The sequence below is a fragment of the Manis javanica genome, chromosome 4 (genome assembly GCF_040802235.1).
Source record: "Manis javanica isolate MJ-LG chromosome 4, MJ_LKY, whole genome shotgun sequence".
Classification (NCBI taxonomy): domain Eukaryota; kingdom Metazoa; phylum Chordata; class Mammalia; order Pholidota; family Manidae; genus Manis; species Manis javanica.
In genome coordinates this window covers 166,117,086-166,138,046 of record NC_133159.1, presented here as the reverse complement: position 1 = coordinate 166,138,046, position 20,961 = coordinate 166,117,086, and the positions used below count along the sequence as shown (strand labels likewise).

Sequence of the window (20,961 nt, the reverse complement as noted above, 5' to 3'; positions counted from 1 at the left end):
CCATTGTGTATATGTACCACATCTTCTTTATCCATTCATCTACTGATGGACATTTAGGTTTCTTCTATGTCTTGACTATTGTGAATAGTGCTGCAGTAAACATAGGGGTGCATAGGTTTTTTTGAATCTGAGATTTTGTTTCCTTTGGGTAAATTCCTAGGAGTGGGATTCCTGGGTCAAATGGTATTTCTGTTTTTAGTTTTTTTGAGAAACCTCCATATTGCTTTCTACAATCGTTGAACTAGTTCACATTCCCACCAACAGTGTAGGAGGGTTCCCCTTTCTCCACATCCTCGCCAGCATTTGTTGTTCCTTGTCTTTTTGATGTTGGCCATCCTAACTGGTGTGAAGTGGTATCTCATTGTGGTTTTAATTTGCATTTTTCTGATAATTAGCGATGAGGAGAATCTTACATGTGCCTATTGGCCATCTGAATTTCTTCTTTGGAGAAGTGTCGGTTCATATTCTCGGCCCATTTTTTAATCGGGTTATTTGCTTTTTGGTTGTTGAAGCTTGTGAGTTCTTTATATATTTTGGATGTTAACCCCTTGTCAGATATGTTTGTTTATGAATATATTCTCCCATACTGTAGGATGCCTTTTTGTTCTACTGATGGTATACTTTGCTGTACAGAAAGCCTTTTAGTTTGGCGTTGTCCCATTTGTTCATTTTTGCTTTTGTTTCCCTTGCCCAGCAGATGTGTTCAGAAGAAAGTTGCTCATGTTTACATTTAAGAGATTTTTGCCTGTGCTTTCTTCTAAGAGTTTTATGGTTTCATGATTTACCTTCAGGTCTTTGATCCATTTCACAGTAAACTTAGATTTGAACCTTGATCTTTCCTAAGGTGTGCCTTTTCTTGTGGTTCCTGATTGTCTTGTGTAAATTCACTAGGCTTGTAAGACTCTTAAGCATCTGATGCCATTGTAACTCACTCATTGAGCTATTTTAAAGACTGTCTGGTCATTCTTTATTTTTATCCTTTCTCTTTTCTCTTTGTCCTGTTTCTCTGTAGTTGTTCGTATTGTTTTCTGGACATGCTAGGCTATTTTATTACTGTTTTTGCATATGCTCTTACCTGTCTGGATTCCTACTAATTCTTCAAGCCTCAGTTTGATAACATCTCTGATAATCTTCCCTAGGCAGTTAACTGCTTCATTTTCCCATAGCACTTTGGTCATATTTCAGTAATAGCACTCTTACTAGTAATAGCAGTAAATAATACACAGTGCTTATTTCTCTGTTGGGTATTATCTCATAAAAACTCCTATTAGGTAGGTTCTATTATCCTCATTTTACAGGTGAAAAACTTACTCAGTTCACATAGCTAGCAAGTCAGAGAAGTAGCTTTCAGGTATTTCAGACTAGTCTCAGACTTTAACCACCCTGCTGTTTTTACCTCTCTTACTGTATACTTCCTTCTTATAATTTATCTCATCTCATGGATTTAGAACTCCTTGAATGCAGACTATCTTCTGTTTTTTTCATTTTTCTTGCTGAATCAGGGTCTGGCACCTAGAAATTGGTGAGATACTTGAATTAATGGTTGAGTAAAGACAAATATATAGGAAGGAAAGGCTTAGTAGAGTCTGACAAGAATGGCCAGACTTGGGGACTCAGCTTTCTGCTGTGCTGCAGATAATCTAGTTTGAACTACCAGTTTCTGTGATATACTTTAAAGCCAGTTGAGGGATAATTCAAGTATGGAGGTTGTGTTATGGATAGTTATACTCTCACTTTGTATGTGTTTATATATAATTAACAGTCATCTTTTAGTTTTATTTCCGTTTGTGTAACAGATTGTAGATCACACTTGTTTATCTGTGGACTGGTGCAAAATTTTTGTCACATGTTTGGATACAGCTATATTTTTATCAGCCAGTTGTTAAATAATATGCATTACTGTGGTCCCAGAAGAATTCTCAACTACTGACTCCCTACCTTTTTTATTTTATTTTATTTTATTTTTTAAATTAATGAATTAATTAATTTTGTTGTTATTAATCTACAGTTACATGAAGAATATTATGTTTACTAGGGTCCCCCCTTCACCAAACCCCCCCCACAAACCCCATTACAGTACTGTCCATCAGTGTAGTAAGATGCTGTAGAATCATCACTTGTCTTCTGTGTTGCACAGCCCTCCCCATGCCACCCCCCCCAACATTATACATGCTAATCATAATGTCCCCTTTCTTTTTCCCCACCCTTATCCCTCCCTTCCCTCCCTTTCTCCCCAGTCCCTTTCCCTTTGGTAACTGTTAGTCCATTCTTAGGTTCTATGATTCTGCTGCTGTTTTGTTCCTTCTGTCTTTCTTTGTTCCTATAGTCTTTGAGTTTGAGGTGAGTCTCTTGTAAGCAGCATAGAGATGGGTCTTGCTTTTTTATCCATTCTATTATTCTGTGTCTTTTGATTGGTGCATTCAGTCCATTTACATTTAGGGTGATTATTGAAAGATATGTACTTATTGCCATTGCAGGCTTTAGATTTGTGGTTGCCAAAGGTTCAAGGTTAGCCTCTTTAGTATCTTCTAACTTAACTCACTTATTGAGCTAATTTAAACACTGTCTGGTCATTCTTTATTTTTCTTCCTTCGTATTCCTCCTCCTCCGTTCTTTATATGTTGGTTGTTTTATTCTGTGCTCTTTTGTGCTTCCTTTAACTGCTTTTGTGGGTAGTTGATTTTATTTTTTGCCTTTAGTTAGTATTTGGTTGGTCTGCTTTCTTTGCTGTGTTTTTATTTTCTCTGGTGACATCTATTTAGTCTTAGAAGTGCTCCCATCTAGAGCAGTCCCTCTAAAATACCCTGTAGAGGTGGTTTGTGGGAGGCAAATTCCCTCAACTTTTGCTTGTCTGGGAATTGTTTAATCCCTCCTTCATATTTAAATGATAATCATGCTGGATACAGTATCCTTGGTTCAAGGCCCTTCTGTTTCATTGCATTAAATATATCATGCCATTCTCTTCCAGCCTGTAAGGTTTCTGTTGAGAAGCCTGATGATAGCCTCATGTGTTTTCCTTTGTAGGTGACCTTTTTTCTCTCTCTGGCTGCCTTTAATACTCTGTCCTTGTCCTTGATCTTTGCCATTTTAATTATTATGTGTCTTGCTGTTGTCCTCTTTGGGTCCCGTGTCTCAGGAGTTCTGTGTGCCTCCATAGTCTGAGCAACTATTTCTTCCCCCAGTATGGGGAAGTTCTCAGCAATTATTTCTTCAAAGACACTTTCTATCCCTTTTTCTCTCTCTTCTTCCTCTGGTACCCCTATAATGCAGATATTGTTCCTTTTGGATTGGTCACACAGTTCTCTTAATATTGTTTCATTCCTGGAGATCCTTTTATCTCTCTCTGCATCAGCTTCTATGCGTTCCTGTTCTCTGGTTTCTATTCCATCTATGGCCTCTTGCATCTAATCTATTCTGCTTATAAATCCTTCCAGAGTTTGTTTCACTTCTGTAATCTCCCTCTGGACGTTTGTAATCTCCCTGTGGACTTCATCCCTTAGCTCTTGCATATTTCTCTGCAGCTCTGTCAGCATGTTTATGACTTTATTTTGAATTCTTTTTCAGGGAGACTCGTTAGGTCTGCCTCTGCAGATCCTTTCTCAGGTGTTGTTTGAACTATCTTGGACTGGACTAAATCTATTTGCCTTTTCATGGTGATAGCAGTGGCTGTAGGCAGCTTGCGGGTGTATCAGCTGGGAGAAGAAAGTCCTTTCCTGCTTGCTGGTTCCCTTGCCCTTCCCCACTGCCTTTGATGGTTACCTGCACTCCTGGAGCAGCCACCGGGTGAGTCCCCTAAGCTGCTGTGGGCAAGGTCTCTGTCAGAGCAGCACGGAGCCCTGCGAGGAGTGGCAGGCACGCCAGGTGTGCTCCTCCGTGCTAGCAGCGCCCCTGCCAGGCAGCTCTGTGCCAGCAGTGGCCTTTGGGTCTGCCCTGGGCAGCTGTGCCTTGGGCTGGGATTCTGGTCAGCTGCTGGGAGTGCGCCTGCTCCCTCTGGCTCTGCTGCAGGTGCGCGCGGTTCTCTACCGGGCTCCTCTGGCTCCACTGCTGCTGGTGTGTGCAAGCCACGCCTGGGCTGTTCGGTTGCACTGCTGCGGGCTCGCACAAGCCTTTCCTGGTCCCCTCCTGCGCCGTTGGCACATGGATCTGCTCCCAGTCCCTTCTGGCACCGCCATCCCTGGCACGCACTGCCACTCTCCCGCTACTGGGCCGGTGTGTCGGAGTTCACACCAGTTGGAGGAATGACTGGCAGGTTGCTTAGTGCCATGAGGGGCTTCAGAGCTGCACTGCCTCCCCAGGATTTAGGGCACCTAAGTTTCCCCAGGATTCCCAGCTGCTGGCTAAGTGTGCCAGGACAACTTCATCCATCTATGGGGTCCCTGTCTCTTTAAGACTTGCAGAAAGCACTTGCTTTTCTTTTGTCTCAGGGGCACCAGTTGCGGGCAACTGCCCACAGGTTTTGCTTTTCCGTTTCTCTAATATCCAGCACCCCGTGAACCTTGTGTCTGCGTTCGAGGTGCGGATTTCTAGAGCTGGTTGTTTAGCAGTACTGGGCTTTCACTCCCTCCCCATTCCGACTCCTTCCTTCCCACTGGGTTTTGGGGAGGGGGAGCATTTGGGTCCTGCCTGGCCGTGGCTTGTATCTTACCCCCTTCGTGTGATGTTGAGTTCTCGCAGATGTAGATGTGTCCTGGCTGTTTTACTGCATCCACTGGTGTCTCTTTTAGGAATAGTTGTATTTATTGTATTTTCATAAATATATATGTTTTGGGGAGATTTCCTCTGAACTACTCACGCTGTCATCTTCCCGTGATCTGAACATTTATTTTTCTTTGCTAAAAAATGTTAGGATGACAGGAGGAAAGGTACCAGTGTGTGCAAACAGCCATTGGTCTATTGCAAGGGATGCTGAGGGACTTCAAAGATCTTTTTTCATAACTGCTATCAGGTCCAGGGCTACATGCCTTCAAACATTATTTGCTCACAGGATATAAAGCTAATCCTCATAGAAATGCTGCAAAAAAATGTATCTTTTTCAGATGACACATTTTTAGGAGACTGAGGTTCAGAGATGTTAAGTACAATGGCCAAAGGTCACAAAGGTTAGTATGTGACCCAGGTAAATTTTGAATCCAGGCCTATTTGCTTCCATGCTACACCATATGTAACTGAAACCAGGACCAAAATTCCCCTGAAAACTTAACTTGTGACTAGGACATATTGGATCTAGATCTGCGTCTTTTACCAACTAGCTCTGTGACTTTGAAGAAACCACTGTAATCTGTTTCTCAGTTTCTACACCTATAAAATGGGGTTACTACCACTAGCATTTATAAAGCAGGTGTAAAAGTTCTTTGAAAATAAAAACACATGTGCAAAAAATAAACATCATCTTGATACGTTTCTTACCTTTCTCACATAGGTCACCAGTTCTCCAGAATAATACTGCGACACACTGAGGAGGTCAGGGCTATTTGCTTGATTAATACGAAGAAGGGGAAGATCAAGGGCAGAGGCAAGCTGGAAGAAAAATCACATATACACGTTTCTCAAAAAGTCCTAGAAATCTCTTTCTTTCCAGGAATAGTAACGTACAACAATGCCTCTGGGCTTTACTCAGACCAAAGATCACTGAACTTATCAATGCCAATTAATGGTTTCTCACAACAATATAATTAAAAAAAAATGTCATCTGGATGACAGTGCTTCTCAAGTTGTGGTCCCTGGACTAGCACCATCAGCATCACCTGGGAACTTGTTAGAGATGTAGAGATGCCAGTTCTCACGCCCCACCCTAGACTGACTTAATCAGAGACTGACGGAGAGGCCCAGCAATCGGCTCTAACAAGACTTCCAGGTGACTCTGACACCCCTCAAGTTTGACAGCCTCTGTGCTATGGTAGACAGCTGCTCGTCTCTCGGTGCTACGGTAGACAGCTATTCGTCTCTGGAAAAATCAGACGTCTTGGTTGATGAGACTACTGTACTGAGTACAATCTAAGACATCATGGCAAATAAGAAGTGCCATTCATTACTTTATGCATTATTCACAAAGAAAAAACATGTTGACAATTCAACTAGGATATTCCATCAATTATAAAGCGTAACCCCAATTAAACATGAAAGAAAGTGTACCTCAGAACTGATATTCATGGTAATTCCATCAGAAGTCGCTGAGTAAATTATTTGTTCACCTATCACAAACTGCAATTACCTCGTGAGCAAGGGCCATGCTTGTGTTGTTCACCACTACTCCTTGACCTCAGAGGAGATCCTACTTTGGAGCAGAGCCTCAACAAGAATGTTTTAAATGAATAAATAAAAGGACTCAATTCATGTCTAGAGAAAAAGGACTCTGGGACTCACATTTTTAGTATACTGGTAAAATTTTTTTTTTTTTTTTGGGGGGCTCCAGGACCAACGATCACTAGCTGCCCAAGTACCAAAAAATTATGCTTCCGAAATCTCTTGATGTCGATTCCGCACGAAGAGCATACGAGCTGCCCCACGTGTGCCACTCACGACAGAAGCCCTTTTTATATACTGGTAAAATTTTAAAAAATTATTTAGTTTAAAAATAATTTATGTTAGACACTGCAACTTATGAATTCAAACGTTAAATATTTATGGCATCTATTGAAAGTGTGCTCTCATGGAAAAATTGCCAACTTTTCAGTCTATAAAAATACTCAAATTATCTAACTTTCTGAAAGGATAAAATTCTTGGGCTGAATTAATGAAGTAATAACGAAGACCAACTCTCCCCTGGTGTCTGAGACTGTTTTCACTGCTCTCTGCTTACCTTTGGGAATGCAGCTCTGAGTTTAGTAACCATGGATGGGTTTACCCTTACACTCTCTTGCGTGATAGATGTGAAACTGTAAAGAGATAAATGGTAAGGAGATGCTCATCGTGGCCCTCATCAATGGCAAATGCTAGGCTGTCCACGTTACCTGTCAATTAATTGCCAAGCAAAAGAAAGGTCCCCAACAATCTGCATTGTGATGAGGACCTCCTCTTTAATGTTAATGGTTCAAATCATTTGGTGGGGAAACTTGCGAGGATCAGCAAGGAACTGACATACTTGCAGATTTGATTCCAACTGGTGAAATTCTTGAACCTGTGTTACATAAATACATTTAATTAAAACTTCTGAGTGGCCTCTGTGGTGTTTATTTTTCCTTCAAAACACCTAAAATAAAGCACACTACTTACTAAGAATTTTTTGGCAAATTTTTAATTTCAAATTATAATTTCAGAACTGTATAAGCCAGGTCAGAAAAGGCGACACAAAGTTCTAGAATTAGGAAATGTCCCACTGCTTATTTTCCTGTACATATATGACATAATAAGTGACTATTTCCACTTTCCAGTTTAGTATCAATAAAAGTATACTGGAGAAGCCTCTTCATTCTGAAGATTTGCAGGACTGCTAAAAAACGAAGTCAACTCACAAGTGGGGTGTTGGCACTTGCACATTTTTAAGTTTTTGATGTATTTAAATCAAAACATTCCACTGAAATTTTAATGTATATAATGCTATATATATTTTATTCATATATAAATTTTAATATATATGATTCAAAGGGTCTGGGCTATTACCAAAATAAATAATGGAAAAGATAAAAGCATCTGAGATTTACAAAGTTATTTGTAGTTGTACTATAGACTAGAATGTCCAAAAAACAACCCAAATAGTACAAGTGGGGATTGTTTGGAATGGCTTGGGAAGCTGAAATGCTAACAACGGAGTACTATATTGTGCTGCCATTAACAAGTGATGATTGTAAAAACCTCATAAAAATAAGAAAACGTCTGCTAAGAAAGTCCATCAAATGAAAACAATATTTATTATATTTCTAAAAATATATGTACATCAACTGGACAGGGTTCCAGATAAGTATTGAATGATGTTTTAAATAACAGACCTCATGGTTATTGTTCTGATACTTTGGTTTATTTTCTATTTTAAATTTAGCTAAGCATACAATTAAAACTTTAGGAATATGATCATTATACAACTATCTTCACTCTTGTGGATTCCTTTACAGTTTTGCCCTGGGTCTACAGTCTTTACCAACCTAAAAATGAGACATGCAGTGCAATTTTATTTTTGCTTTTACTACTTTACCACAATTTCGCCAATGTTTCTATGTTGTTTTCATAATTAATTTTCCAAGATTACATGTTTCCACCAGTTGAAATGTAACTTTTCACTACCATTCTCTTCATGCTAGTCATTTAATTATTTCCCCAATTTTAGGACACTGTATATAGTAGCACAGTGGGCATATTTTGCTTTTTTTGTACTTTTCTGCTTCTGACGAAATAGTCCCTTAGATATATTTCCAGAAGCAGATTGCTGGGTTGGTCAGAAAGTATGATTTCTGATTCAAGAACTGTCATTTTAAAAGACTTTCCTTACCTCCTCCAAAGCTTCTATCAGTTGCACAGTTTTTCTGCCTGCAGCAGTAGAATCATCGTAATTTAAAGACAGTATTTGTTTTGAGATCTCTCTGAACCAAGCTTGAAGATTTTCTATTAATACAGAGACAAGGAAAGACTACTGAATCCCATAATTCCCATAGCTGTGGCTTTGAATTTAATTAATCCTTTACACACTTAGTTCTTACTGACATATGCAAGCAAGCTCATATTGATTATAAATAGTAATTTTCTAAAAATAAAAAGCTATATTATTAAGCAGTTTCACAGCATAATTAACTATTGGAAATGAATTTGACAGCTTTAACTATTATTAGAGCATTAAAAAAAATAGTTCGATTTATTATCTTAAAAATCAAAATGATCTTTCAGGGGCATTTTTGAAAGGTTTCTACCTATGTGAAAAATTTAAGTGATACAACAATTTTCATGTAGATAAAATTTCCTAAAAGCAGCAGGATTAAAATAAAAGTAAATGAGTTACGTTTAGTTTCAAATCCAGTCTGCATGTCCCCTCTTATGCCAGTAGATGGCAGGCACGTAGATGAAAAAGAACCTTTATCACCTAGCGATTATTGTTGGATGAAGTATATTCTTCTGAGATGGTGAGAGTTAAGAGGTTTTCCCCTTCCCTCAAGTGCACATGAGCTGACACATGAGTTTTGCATACTTTGGTAAGTGTGGGGGAGGGTGCATTATGACTCTATAAGGCATCTAAAAACCACAGAATTAGAAACCCTGATTTAGCCTAACATATATTGAGGACAAGAAAACTATAGAAAACTATAGGGGCGTGACACAGACCACTCAAAGGAGCACAAAGCTAGAGGCAGCCCAAACTAAACTTCCCACCTTCATTTGCAATGTTAAAATCAATACAAAGATGTTACCAACATAATGACTTTCTACTTTGCCAGTTTCCAACAGTCTGTGTATACATTCCGAACACAGATATGCCTCTTTAGCAATTACCATTTTTCTCCACCCTGGTTAGGGGTTTCACTCCTGAAAAGACATCAGCAAGCTCCATCATCCGCTCTGAGCCCTCCTTCTTGTAATGCTCCCATTTGGCTTGCTTTTCTGAGAGCATTTGCTTGAACATCTGTTGAAGAGACAGAAGAGATTTACTTAAGAAGAAATCCAGATTGGGCAGTTTCCTGAGAAAGCCTGTGTGAAACCCAACTTACAAAAATATATGCCTGAACATTACCCCGAGGCCATCTCTTAAGCCTTACTACTTCAAATGAACTGAGGGGCAAGGCTAGAGCATCTCTGAGAGCTTTAAGGCTGTCCATCACCTGGACAGCCTTAACATTTTCAGAATCCCATGCTCCACCCAGCAGGATTCTGGTTCAGGTCTTGTGTAGGCCCAGGAAGCAGCATTTCCAATGTGAAATTAAACTTGATGACCATTGCTCTAAGGTCTTTTCTAGGTAACAATTTCTATGATTCTAATTTAATTAGTCAGGGAAGACTTGAGTATTATCTTGTCTGACAACTGGAGAATGAATTAAGTCACCTAAAAAAATTCTTCCTTGCTTTGATTATCCAATAATTCTGATTATTAATTCACTCATTCATAAAATTTAAACTTACAGAGTCGAACAGAGGAGGAAATGGTATAACTCAGGGTTAGTTGGTTTTTGTTTTTCTGGAAACAAAATTTAAAAACATATCTAAGGTATGTACAAAGGTATGGAGGTTTATTTCACTGAGCTCCTAAGAGGTAAGTATACGTAAGTGCTCATTTTCCTCTTAAATCCTTTGCTCCTCAGCCTCACAATGAATATTGAAAAGATGAGCAACGGGGCAGCAGACTCCATCTGCCAATGAAAGGATCAGAATTGGGGGGATTCTGCAAGGCCAGTGAAGAGGAATTTAGTAACCAGGCAGGATGCTTAATCAATGAAATGATAAGTCATAAGATGGGAACAGTGAGCACTATTTATACAGTCTGCTCTATCTGAGTGCCTGGGATCAATCAATGCCATTGGACAAAGCAGCAAAAACTTCACCCCGAGATCTTCTTTATGGACCAAATGGCTTCAGCTCTTCAAATACTCCCTCAGAGTGAACTCAGATTTCTTATCTTGTAAGATGGGATTTGGGATAGGGGATGGTCCTTAAATTAGGAGCTGCATCTTCATATAAAGATGAGAAAAAACATGGAACCAATTGGTGTGTTTATAGGAGAATCAGAAAGGGATTCTAGAAAAAGGGTTGGGGTCGGGGGGACAAATGAAAATACAAGTTAAAGGACCAAGCTGTAATGTCAGAAATTCAAATGTATCCTCGTTTTGATCGATTTGTATTGCGTAGTTGGTTTTCTTTTCTTTCGACCAGATCTTTCTCTCCTCAAAGATCTCTGACAACAACTTGGATTGATCTGTAGGCTTTTATTTTTCTGCTACCTGAAAAGACAGAAGGGAGCTGCCCATTCTATTCCAATAGATTCCAGGTAAAGATTTATGATTGGAAAGCAGGCTTGTTCAGGCAGATGACCCAGATCTGTCCTGATCTCAACAACTCTTGGGTCACTAGCATTAACTTAGGTCAGGACGCTAACTGGAGCACATTTCTTCCTTGGGGGCAATTCACCTGCCTCTGAAAGGCCAGTTTTACTTTGACCAGCTAATAAGATGCCTGGTTCCAGCTCTTGGATCTTTACTGGTTTTTTATCTTGGCTTAATCTGTCACTCTTCCTGACTATACTGAGAGCTCCTTGGGGGTACGGATATACCTTGTTCACTTTTAGATTCCTAGCACCTAGTTGGGAACAGAGTAGGTATTCAATAATACTTTGCTATTCACAGGGGAAACATTAACATTATTAAAAAGATAAAAAGGGATAGCACTTCTCACATAGTGAATCTGTGGCATCTTGTTGCACTGATGGACAGTGACTGCATTGGGGTATGGGTGGGGACTTGATAATATGGGTAAATGCAGTAACCACATTGTTTTTCTATGTGAAACCTTCAAAAGAGTGTATATCAATCATACCTTAATAAAAAAATAAATAAAAATTTTAAAAAAGGGATAGCACTTCTCTGATCTTATAAAATTACACTTAAACAAGTCACTGAAAACACTCAGCACATCCATTAACATTATGTTAAGAATCAGTATCTACTTTTCCTGGGCTACTAAATAGGGAAAACAGTGTCCTCACATACTTAGAAGATAAAGAAACATGTTGTATACCACTAACCAGGCTGAGTCAAGGTGAGTATTGGTCCTAAATGGGCATTAATATTTGGGGCTAGTTCCTGGGCCCACCTGACCCAAACCCCCAAGGTTGCTGGTGCTGGCATTCCTGGGTATTTACCAGTCTTATATCCAAAGAGGCTTCTTGCGGGATAAGAATAACCTCAGAACTTCCTCCAGTGAATTCAAAATCTTTAAAGTCCTTAAGTTGACCTTGTTTAAATGCAAACTACCCATCCTACTTACAACCTTTCTAATAGGTTCTCTTGGCCTTTCAGGTGAAGACTGGAATCCTGCAAGGGCAGGCAGGGGGCTCACTCTTCCCCAACTCTCATTTCATACCTTTATTTCTTATTCTCTTCCCTCCAGCCAGCTGGTCTTTTAGGTCCTTGAACTGGTCATGCTGCTTCCCACCCAGGACTTGGACATGTTCGTCCTCTCTCCAGAATGTTCATCATGCTCCCAGCCTTTCTCTTTGCTAACCCTCGCAGGCTGCTTCTCCAGGTCCCTTCGGAAGCTCTCGCTTCTCCTAGGGAAGTCGTCAAGGCTAGTACAACACCCCTTATTTCTGGTACTCGCAGAATGAGGTTCCTTTCCTTGAGCGTGTGTATCTCAGTTTATATTTATTTTTCATCAGCGTGATTCTCTGATTAATGCCCATATTCCTCACTAGCCTGTACTCCACAATCTTGTGCACTTTTCCATCACTGTATCCCCAAGGACAGTAGGTATGAAATGCTCATTAAATGTGTAACCTGTCCTTTTTCTGTAAGAACTATCTTAGACAGCTGGAATCTGTGGCATGAATCAGAGACGAAGCTACCGAATCCTTATCTTCTTAAGCATTGAACAAACCTAAGAATTGATTATTCATTCAATATTTTTACCTCCTTAAGTATAAACTCAAATTGTGCAGTATCCAACAGCAACTAAAAGAGGATCTTGGGATTGTACCTAGAGTCTGAGAATCTGGTCCTTGATTTGACGAAGATGTTTATTGTTTGGGTTACAGGCTAGACATAGGAAGAGAAGAGTTTCCAATTTATTAAATGTGTAGAAAATATTGATGAAGTGTGAGTTCTTAAATACTTTCCTTCATTTTCATTTATTTTAAGCATTTATGAAGTAATAAGCAGAATGTGTATTGGTAACGGCACGATAAATTATAGGACATGTATGCTACAGAGTTAAGTACAACTAAACTACTAAATATGACAACTGGATCTGACATGAAATGTCGCCTGTGATATACAGTTGAAAAAAGAGCAGCCCTTGGCTGACATGTGGGAACTTGGATTTTTTGAAGTTCTGCCATTTCGAGAGCCGATAAAAATGGTCTGATAATGGCTTTTCTGTTTGTACAATGTGGCTTATGATCAACCATTGCTTTCCTTTTGGGGAGACTGAAATTTGGGTAGGTTCCAGGCTTACACACCAGCTCCCAATAATTGCCCTGGGTACTGAGCTGCTAACAAGCTTCCCTGGTTGGCAACATCTCACTCATGCTGTCACAACCCACTGCTGGGGTAAGTAAACGTGTCCCATGTGCGGCCTCTTGGAAGGTTCTGCCTGGTTTCCTCCAGACTTTGCACCTCTCCCCTTGGCTGGTTTTGCTTTCTATCCTTTTGCTGTAATAAATTATAGCCATGAGTACTAGTATATGCTGAGTCCTCCTAGCAAATTACTGAAGCTGGAGTGGTCTTGGGGTGCCCAGACACAGCAGAGGAAAGGGATACCCACACGAACATGTGGCACTGCCAACCAGACCTGGGACTCTTCTGTTCCTTGTAAAGGCCAGAGGGTATGGCCGGCACTCAGTTTTCTGGACTGTCCACTACCGAGGCCCAGGGAGACTAGACCAAGCTTCCAAAACAGCAGTGAGTGACCGTATCACTGATGTCCTGATTCCCTGTTCAGCCTGCCAGCTGCCGCCAAGCTAAACTATTTCAAACAAAATAAACAACATGTTAAAAAAGAAAAAGTAGAGAGAATAAAAAACTGCCATTATTTGCTGCAATTGGCTTATGGGCACAATTACTTCTCTAAGAAAGAGTGAGAAAATAGGATAAGGCAAAAATATTTAGAAGTCAAAGTACAAATAGTCAAAATCAAAAATTTAAGACCATAAATACTGTCAAAAAGGTCACAGCTGATAAGGTCCAAGGTCCCTGGCAGCTGTTCTAGTACCACACATGCACTTCCTTGCTTTCCCGGCCCTCCGTCTGGTACCTCAGGGTGTCGGGCATGTCCAGAATGACGATGCTGTATGAGTGTATGTCAGGGGCGTTTCTGGTGCTTCAGTTACGGGGAAGCCTGCAGAAGGCCATTTAATATATTGATTTCTAAGTTTCTCCATCAGAAGGAGACCATGACAACCTGGAGAGGGGCTCAGTTTTCAAGGGAAACTGCAGTGGCGACTTACCATGTGTTTTCCAGGACTTATCAGGGAAGGTATTTATTTACATAGACAATTTTTTTCAGCTTCACATTTGCCTAACTAAAAAGCAAAAGGCAACCTTGTAAGGACTTCCACCTGTCTATATACTACTTGTAATTCAAGAAACATTCTGGTATTAATTGGCTTTCATTTTTGGACAGGGGACAGCTCTACACATTGACAATTAATTCCGTGGTAGAAGCCAGGCTTGGTTCCAATTGTCAGGCCTGATCTCCCCTAGAAGATCTGACCCTCCAGAATTCACACCCAGAGAACGGCGGGAATCCTGGCGACCTTGGGGTCAGACTGCAGCAGGCCGGCCTTGCCTAGATGATGTTGACTCCGAGTGTGCTTCCTCAGCAGCTACAAGGCACTGCGGAAGCATCCAGAGCCTGTGTGAAATGCCTGTAGCAGGTCAACCAGAGGGAGTATGAGAAATATGCCTTTCTTCCTGCACACCATGATCACAACACCAGAAAAGCTAAATAAGCAGTTACTTTTCCCACATATGACTCACAACCAGATAGGTAAACCGTTTGTTTCTGGTAAGTTATGACCTTGCGCAGTCAGGTCAGACAGTGGTCAGGGACAAACACGGAAAACAGATGTGGCTGAAGATAAAAGCAGAGAACTCTGGCAGACTGAGGTTGCCCCTGGAGGGGTGCAATCCAGGAGAACACTGGCTCCCCGAATGCAGGCTCGACTGTCAGGCACAGACATAGGAAGATGAAGATGAGGCTGACTCACTGTAAAACAGCAGTTAGTTTTATGATAGGATAAATCAAGGGCTTGAGTTGTTTATATGCCTGAGAAAGTAAGACTCTTGGTAAAGAAGATTACAAACTGAGTCAACGTAGTAAAATCCTCAAATTAGAACTGGAGTTTATGTAAAAAATAAACTCAACTAAAAACAGGTCCATTAGATGATTAGAACTTTAGCCATGGTATTCATGCTCTGAGTAAACTAATTTGGAGCAAGCTCTAGGCCAACATGCAAAAGGCAGAAAAACAAAACAAAACTTGAAGCATCGCTTATGAGGAAGAGTTTAGAAGACGGAGATTTCTAGCATGAAGAGAGAAGGCTGAGGAGAAATTTCATTTTCAGCTGTGAGGGATGAAGAAATCCAACCCCTGTCCTCCCTGCCCCACCCCCATGAAGCGGACACGTGGCAGCGAGGGGGACTGAAGAACACCTTGCCTGAGAGTCTTGAGATGGGGCTACTGTGTTACAGGGCAGGCTGCAGAATAGTCTGGTGTGAACAGTTTTTTAGAGACACAGCTTTACCTGAGAGAACAAGGAAGTGTTGAAAGCAGTACCCTTCTCAGGGTAGGTTCTCAAGAAAACCGTTGATGAAAAAAGTAAAGCAGAGGCTCTCCAGGGATGCTGAACAACACGATTCTTAGGGGTCTTAGGGGAAGGGGCACACAGCTCTGGATGAACGAATCCCTGAGTTATGTTGATCAAGCACTTACTACATATAAGGAACTGCATCAGCTCTGAACAAACTCCGGTTAGCTTAACCCACTTATTTTTCTATTAAACCAGGGGCTTTAAAGTCATGGTCTCTCAGACCCTGTGGAGGCATCTCATGTAATCTGTGAAACAACTAGACTTGATGGCCCATGGGGCCTCAAAGAGGACCATGACCCAGAAAACACTAAGATCCAACTTTCTGTAATTAAGCACTCTTGTCTAGCTCAATGGGCCCATGTTTTTTGTACTTCCAAAATCACACCTTTTTTCTATTGTTTCTCCAGTCTAGAATTCTTTTTACTTCAAAGTCCTAGCAAGGGGCGGTCAGCTCCTGCCTCCTGCGTGGAGCCTGCCCCAGTCACCTCCGCCCCTCCACTGTCTCTCCTGCTCTGGACTCAGATCCCATCAACCGTCTGTTTCACACATCTGGCTTTTGTTTCCTGGCTTGGCCCTTTGACTAGTTTTCCATGGTGGCTGCAACAAATTACCACAAACTCAGTGGCTTAAAATGACACAAATTTATTCTCTTGCAGTTCCAGAGATGAGAAGTCTGCCACTGGTCTCACTGGGCTAAAGAAAATCAGGGAGTCAGCAGGGCTGGGTTCCTTCGGGGGCATCTAGGGGAAAATCTGTTCTCTTGTCTTCTTCAGCATCTAGAGGTTGCCCGTGCTCCTTGGCTCGTGGACTGTCCCATCTTTACAGCCAGCAGTGGCCTGCTGAGTCTCTTCCATGATGGGTTTCTCTAGTTTTGACTCTTCTGCTTCCTTCTCAGTTTAAGGATTCTTATATGAATATACTAGACCCACTAAGAAAATCCAGGATAATCTCCTTACTTCAAAGTCAGCTGACCAGCAACATTAGTTGCACCTGCAACCTTACTCCCCCTTTGCTACCATGCCCCATGTTGAAGAGATTAGGCCATGGGCATGCTTGAGAGAGGGGGTGGGAATGCATTATTCTGCCTTTTGCAGATCTGCAGCTATACTTTTTCATACATATACGTCCAATCTTCCCAATGTGACCAGTGACAAGTTCCTTGAATGTGGAGGTAAATTTCTTCATGTTCCCTAGCACCTAACAGTATGTGATAAGGGGCTGTTCAGGAGGGCTGTTGACTTGTCCAAGTAGACACACAAACAACTTAGGAAAGCAACTTGATTCTCAACCAAGGGCTAACCAGCTTTGCATCATGCAGTAGATCTTAATTCTGAAGGCCTTTCTATAGGGTGCTATAAATGGCCACCCCTTTCTTCCATTACCTGAGTCAGCTGTATGCAGCATTAGCCACTGGATGGCCACGTTGCAGTCTCTCAGGCAGTTCAGAAGCCTTGGGATATTGTCCAGAACCATCTCCTCCCTCAAATAACCTTCTTTCAGAAATTGTTGCACTTGAGCATGTACTCTTTCACTGACAGTTGCATATCTGCTTGCCTTTGAAAATTAAAAAAAAAACTGGAATTATATGAAAAAAGAGAAAATTATTTATCTTGAAAGTGAATCACATTCAGATTGATCCCTTGACAGATAACATTTCTACATTAGATGAGTAACATACAGGCTACAGTGGATAAGGCTCAAAGGCGAGTGGTTTATTGGACACTTTTGAAAGAGCACTGGACTTAGAATTAAGAGAACTCTAAATCCGAATTCTGGCTGTGCTTACATTAACTATTGGTGTGAATTCAGATTTAACCTTTGCATGTTGGTTTCTTCAAATGTAAACTGGAGAAGAGAATCAAGCGGTTCCTAGGACCCTTTCTATTCTTAACTTGGACAGAAAAGAGACATAAAGGGAGCAGCTCGATTGCCTTTCTCCCTGTTATTGCCGATGAGAGAGCAGAGCAGAGCAGAAACCTCAGGAGATGAGACTTCTGCAGGCATAGGAAAGCTTGACAAAGTACACTGCGGGAGGGCAAAACTGAATTTTCAAACCAGCCTTTTAAAAATTTGGTTGTCTGCTTTACCTGAAGCAAGAGTTAAATGTTAAAACAGCCTTAACCTAGTCAGTTTAGTTTAAAACTATTATAAGGTGTTTCATCAGAAGACTTTGAGAACCTCTTAAAATGTTGCCAATAAGCAATTGCAGTTTTAGAAAGTAATTTAAGTAATGAAAAATTAATGCTATGATGCCAGTAAGCATAGGAAGTGACACTTTCTCTAATATATTTCTAGGAGATATGCCAACGGTGATACTGTCTTTTGTGAATTATTTATGGAATTCAAGTTATTTGAATAAAACATGCTGAAGTTGAGTCAATATTGCTCCATCCCCACTAGAAACTGAAAAACTCAGGCAGTCAGGCTGAGGAAGGCAACTGTTTAGAAATGTCAAGGGTATTTCCCTATTAAAAGGCTTTATTTTTTATTCCTCTGTTTACTCAGGTATTTTCTTCTGCCTTGTGCGCTAATCAAAGGGACAGAATGCAGCCATTTAGAGATCAATGTCTTGAGTCTTGCTGCTTATTTTGCACATCAGAAATGAACTGAAATTACAATGACAGGGCATGGTAGGGCATGTTGTACACCTTCGGTTACCATCCTCAACATTTGTCCTACTAATGAAAAGACTAAAATTCCAGCTCATTGTGAAAGCAGTTCTATCCATAGGAGAAGGTGTTTAACAAGAATAAGTGAAGCCAACTGGAGCCATATGACCTACTGATTCATCTTAGGATGCTGACTCCTCCTTAGAACCCAAGTCTCTCATTTACAAATACTCACGTAAGTTAAAAACCTGTAATCACCTATCTTATTTGGATGTGAAAAATTCACCTTTCATTAATCATTGCACTGAAATGTCTATGTGGACATCACCCAAATTCCTTGGGAAATGTACTTAACTCATTTCCTACCCCAGAAAGCAGGCTTACAGTTTTTACAGAATCCTTCTCGATTAGCCAGACCTACCTGTTCTCTGACATTTGAAAGGTCTAGAGTATTGTTTAAAGCAGTTTTTGCAGCTTTGTAAGGTTCCCAAGCATCTGCTAGATTCACTGTGATCCCCATGTAAATACTAATTACCTGAAAGAGGAGACACTCATTCAGTATTTGTTAAATACCTACTCACTTCAAGGCAAAATTAGAGAAGACATTGCCCCCTCCTTCCAGTTTAAACTCCATCCCTGAAGAACTAAGGGTTTCAAAATACATAATAGATGAGAGTTCTTCCTTAGGAACACTTTGGAGCAAGAATGAATTGTTGCTACTAATTCATGGAAAAATGCTAAATCAAGGTTGGAAAAAAAGCAGAGACGTTGACTAGAGCTCAAATATTTTAATCTCAGCCCTTAAAAAGTTACTGAGGACCCCAAAGAATTTTTCTTTAAATGGGGGTTATAGTGAATAATATTTATCATATTACACATTAAAACTGAGAAATTAAGAAAAAATTATTAATTTAAAATAACACTAAACATGGACCTCTTCTCTCTCCTCATCAAACATCTCTGGGCCTCTGCTGGCCCCTGGCAGGCTGGGAGGCATGGGGCGCAGGACTCAGCCCCCACACCCTGCCGCTCCCCTACCGGCCTCCTGGGGCCTCCCTGCCTCAGGGTCCTCCGGGGAGCCTTCCTTGGCTGCCGCCCCAGGTCAGCCCTAGAGGGATGCTCTGAGCTGTGCACGTGCTGAGAACCATGAGACTCCAGAAAGGGGCGACAGGGTAGAGGCCGGGGGTGCCTCCCTCCAATGGCCGAGTGGACCCCGAGCTGGCTCTGCAGCTGATGCCTGCGCTGGGCTCCGGATGCAGCCCCTCCTGGTTCATTTCCAGCCAGAGCTGTAGTGACAGGCTGCCAGGTGCCGCCCGGCCCTAGGCCAGACGGGCCTCCACGGGCAGGGGCCCCACGTGTCCAGCCAGCCCAGCTTGTGGCCCGTCACACCATGGCCTCTTGGTGAGCCGTCCACCTGCAGCCCCTGCAGCATATCTGCCTCATGTGGCAAAGAGGACAGGAGAAATAACAGTCTGAAGACAAGGGACTGACCAACTCCTGGCGGAGGTCAGGACTGACTTGGCAGGACGGCTGGGTGGGGATGAAGCGAGGGCCAGAAAACAGGCCGATCAGGGATGGCCTGGCATGGCCGCCCCGATCCAGCATCACAGAGAGGGGGGCACAAGGGCAGGACGGCAGGTGACACGGGGGCTCCCCCAGCTGTCCCTCCAGATGGCAGAGCGACAGCAGGACCGGTCTACTCAGAGGCAAGAGGACTTCCTTGCAGGGGCCTGAGGTTCAGATGTTCGGACAGCTCTGGAAGTTAACGGGGACAGAGCGTGTTGGGGGTTCCTCCTGACCTCCGACCTCCCTCGCATACAGGAGCGGAAAGGAGAGCAGACCAGACCCCGAAGACAGTGCCTGCTAGGAGGTCCCACGACTGAAAAGAAAAAAAAACCCACAAAGAAAAAAGAGAAAATGCAGGACCCAAAAGCCCCCTCCCTGCAAAGCCACTTTGCCCCTAAAACAGAACTGCGTGCTCTGAAAAAAGAACCGGGGGCTCCCGAACGAGCAATACCTCAGAAATGTAAAACACGCGTGCCGACATTAACAAGACCAGCCGTGGCTCGTGGCCTGCTCAGGGCAGCTGCGGACCGCACGGCCCCCAGCGGACTCCCAAGTGGGAAACGCCCGCCGAGCACCCCCCAGCCTGCCATCCAGCAAGCGTAAGAAGGTTCCGGGCCTGTGAGCTGTCTCCCTGCCTACTCCCACCTGACAACCACCCCAAAACGTAGTGACCGAGACACCCTTGACCTGGCCTGAGGCTTTGTGCCTTGGCTGGCCCCGGGGGCTGTTTACTGCAGGTCTTGTTGGGCTTTTCACCCCACCTCCAGGCTGCTGGTGGCCAGCCAGGATGACGCGGGCCTCCCTAGAGCAAGTCCGCACCTCCCGGCACAGAAGCGGTTCTCAGAGCAGAAACAGAGGTCAAGGCCGCACACCAGCATTGTTCAGTCCGCTGTTCACGACGTGTCATTAAGAGCCCTCCGACCCGAGTGAATCCCGACGCTACCACAGCGTCCGGGGGAAGAAAGGGACCCTGTCTCTTGATGTGAATAATGGGAAGTCCTGTTGCCGAGGGCCAGCCAGGGTGCTGGGACAGGGGATGCTGTGGCTGCTTCTGCCACACAAGGACTCGCATTTCCTCTGATCTACCTTCCTGAGAATGTTATTTGAGGATATGCTTCCACAGAAGGAGAGAGGGGACTGAGAAAGGGGAGGATATGGGGCAGAGACTCCAGGAGCAGGGGGTGGGGTGGGGGTGGTGCTCTCAGGACAGCCCGCGCGAGGGACCGCTGGAAAGAAGGGAGGAGAAACGAATCAGGGACTTCAGTCTGGCTCCACCATTGGATGTAGGCTCTGCGGGTCGTTAGAAATCCCCTGGCGGGTAAAGAGCCTGCTGGGGTCCAGCCCAGCAC

The 20,961-nt window shown here is 42.5% G+C and overlaps 2 long non-coding RNA genes and 1 other non-coding gene across 7 annotated transcripts in view; 1 reads left to right on the top strand and 2 right to left on the bottom strand.

The window, feature by feature from the left end:
* Window positions 1-20,961, top strand: part of LOC140849171 (uncharacterized) — a 36,233-nt gene that overhangs the window by 8,523 nt on the left and 6,749 nt on the right. The window contains exons 2-3 of one of the 5 annotated variants that reach the window (XR_012130804.1): window positions 5,420-15,413; window positions 17,943-20,594. This is a non-coding gene — a long non-coding RNA (uncharacterized lncRNA). The remainder of the gene's footprint in view (window positions 1-5,419; window positions 15,414-17,942; window positions 20,595-20,961) is intronic. The other 4 variants (XR_012130803.1, XR_012130805.1, XR_012130807.1 and 1 more) reach the window with 4 other exon arrangements.
* Window positions 6,402-6,535, bottom strand: LOC140849346 (U11 spliceosomal RNA). Its single transcript, XR_012131084.1, has one exon. It is a non-coding gene; the product is annotated as a U11 spliceosomal RNA (small nuclear RNA).
* Window positions 12,624-18,570, bottom strand: LOC140849172 (uncharacterized). The gene is made up of 3 exons (XR_012130808.1): window positions 18,468-18,570; window positions 16,820-16,991; window positions 12,624-12,662 (listed from the first exon to the last, which is right to left on the bottom strand). It is a non-coding gene; the product is annotated as an uncharacterized lncRNA (long non-coding RNA).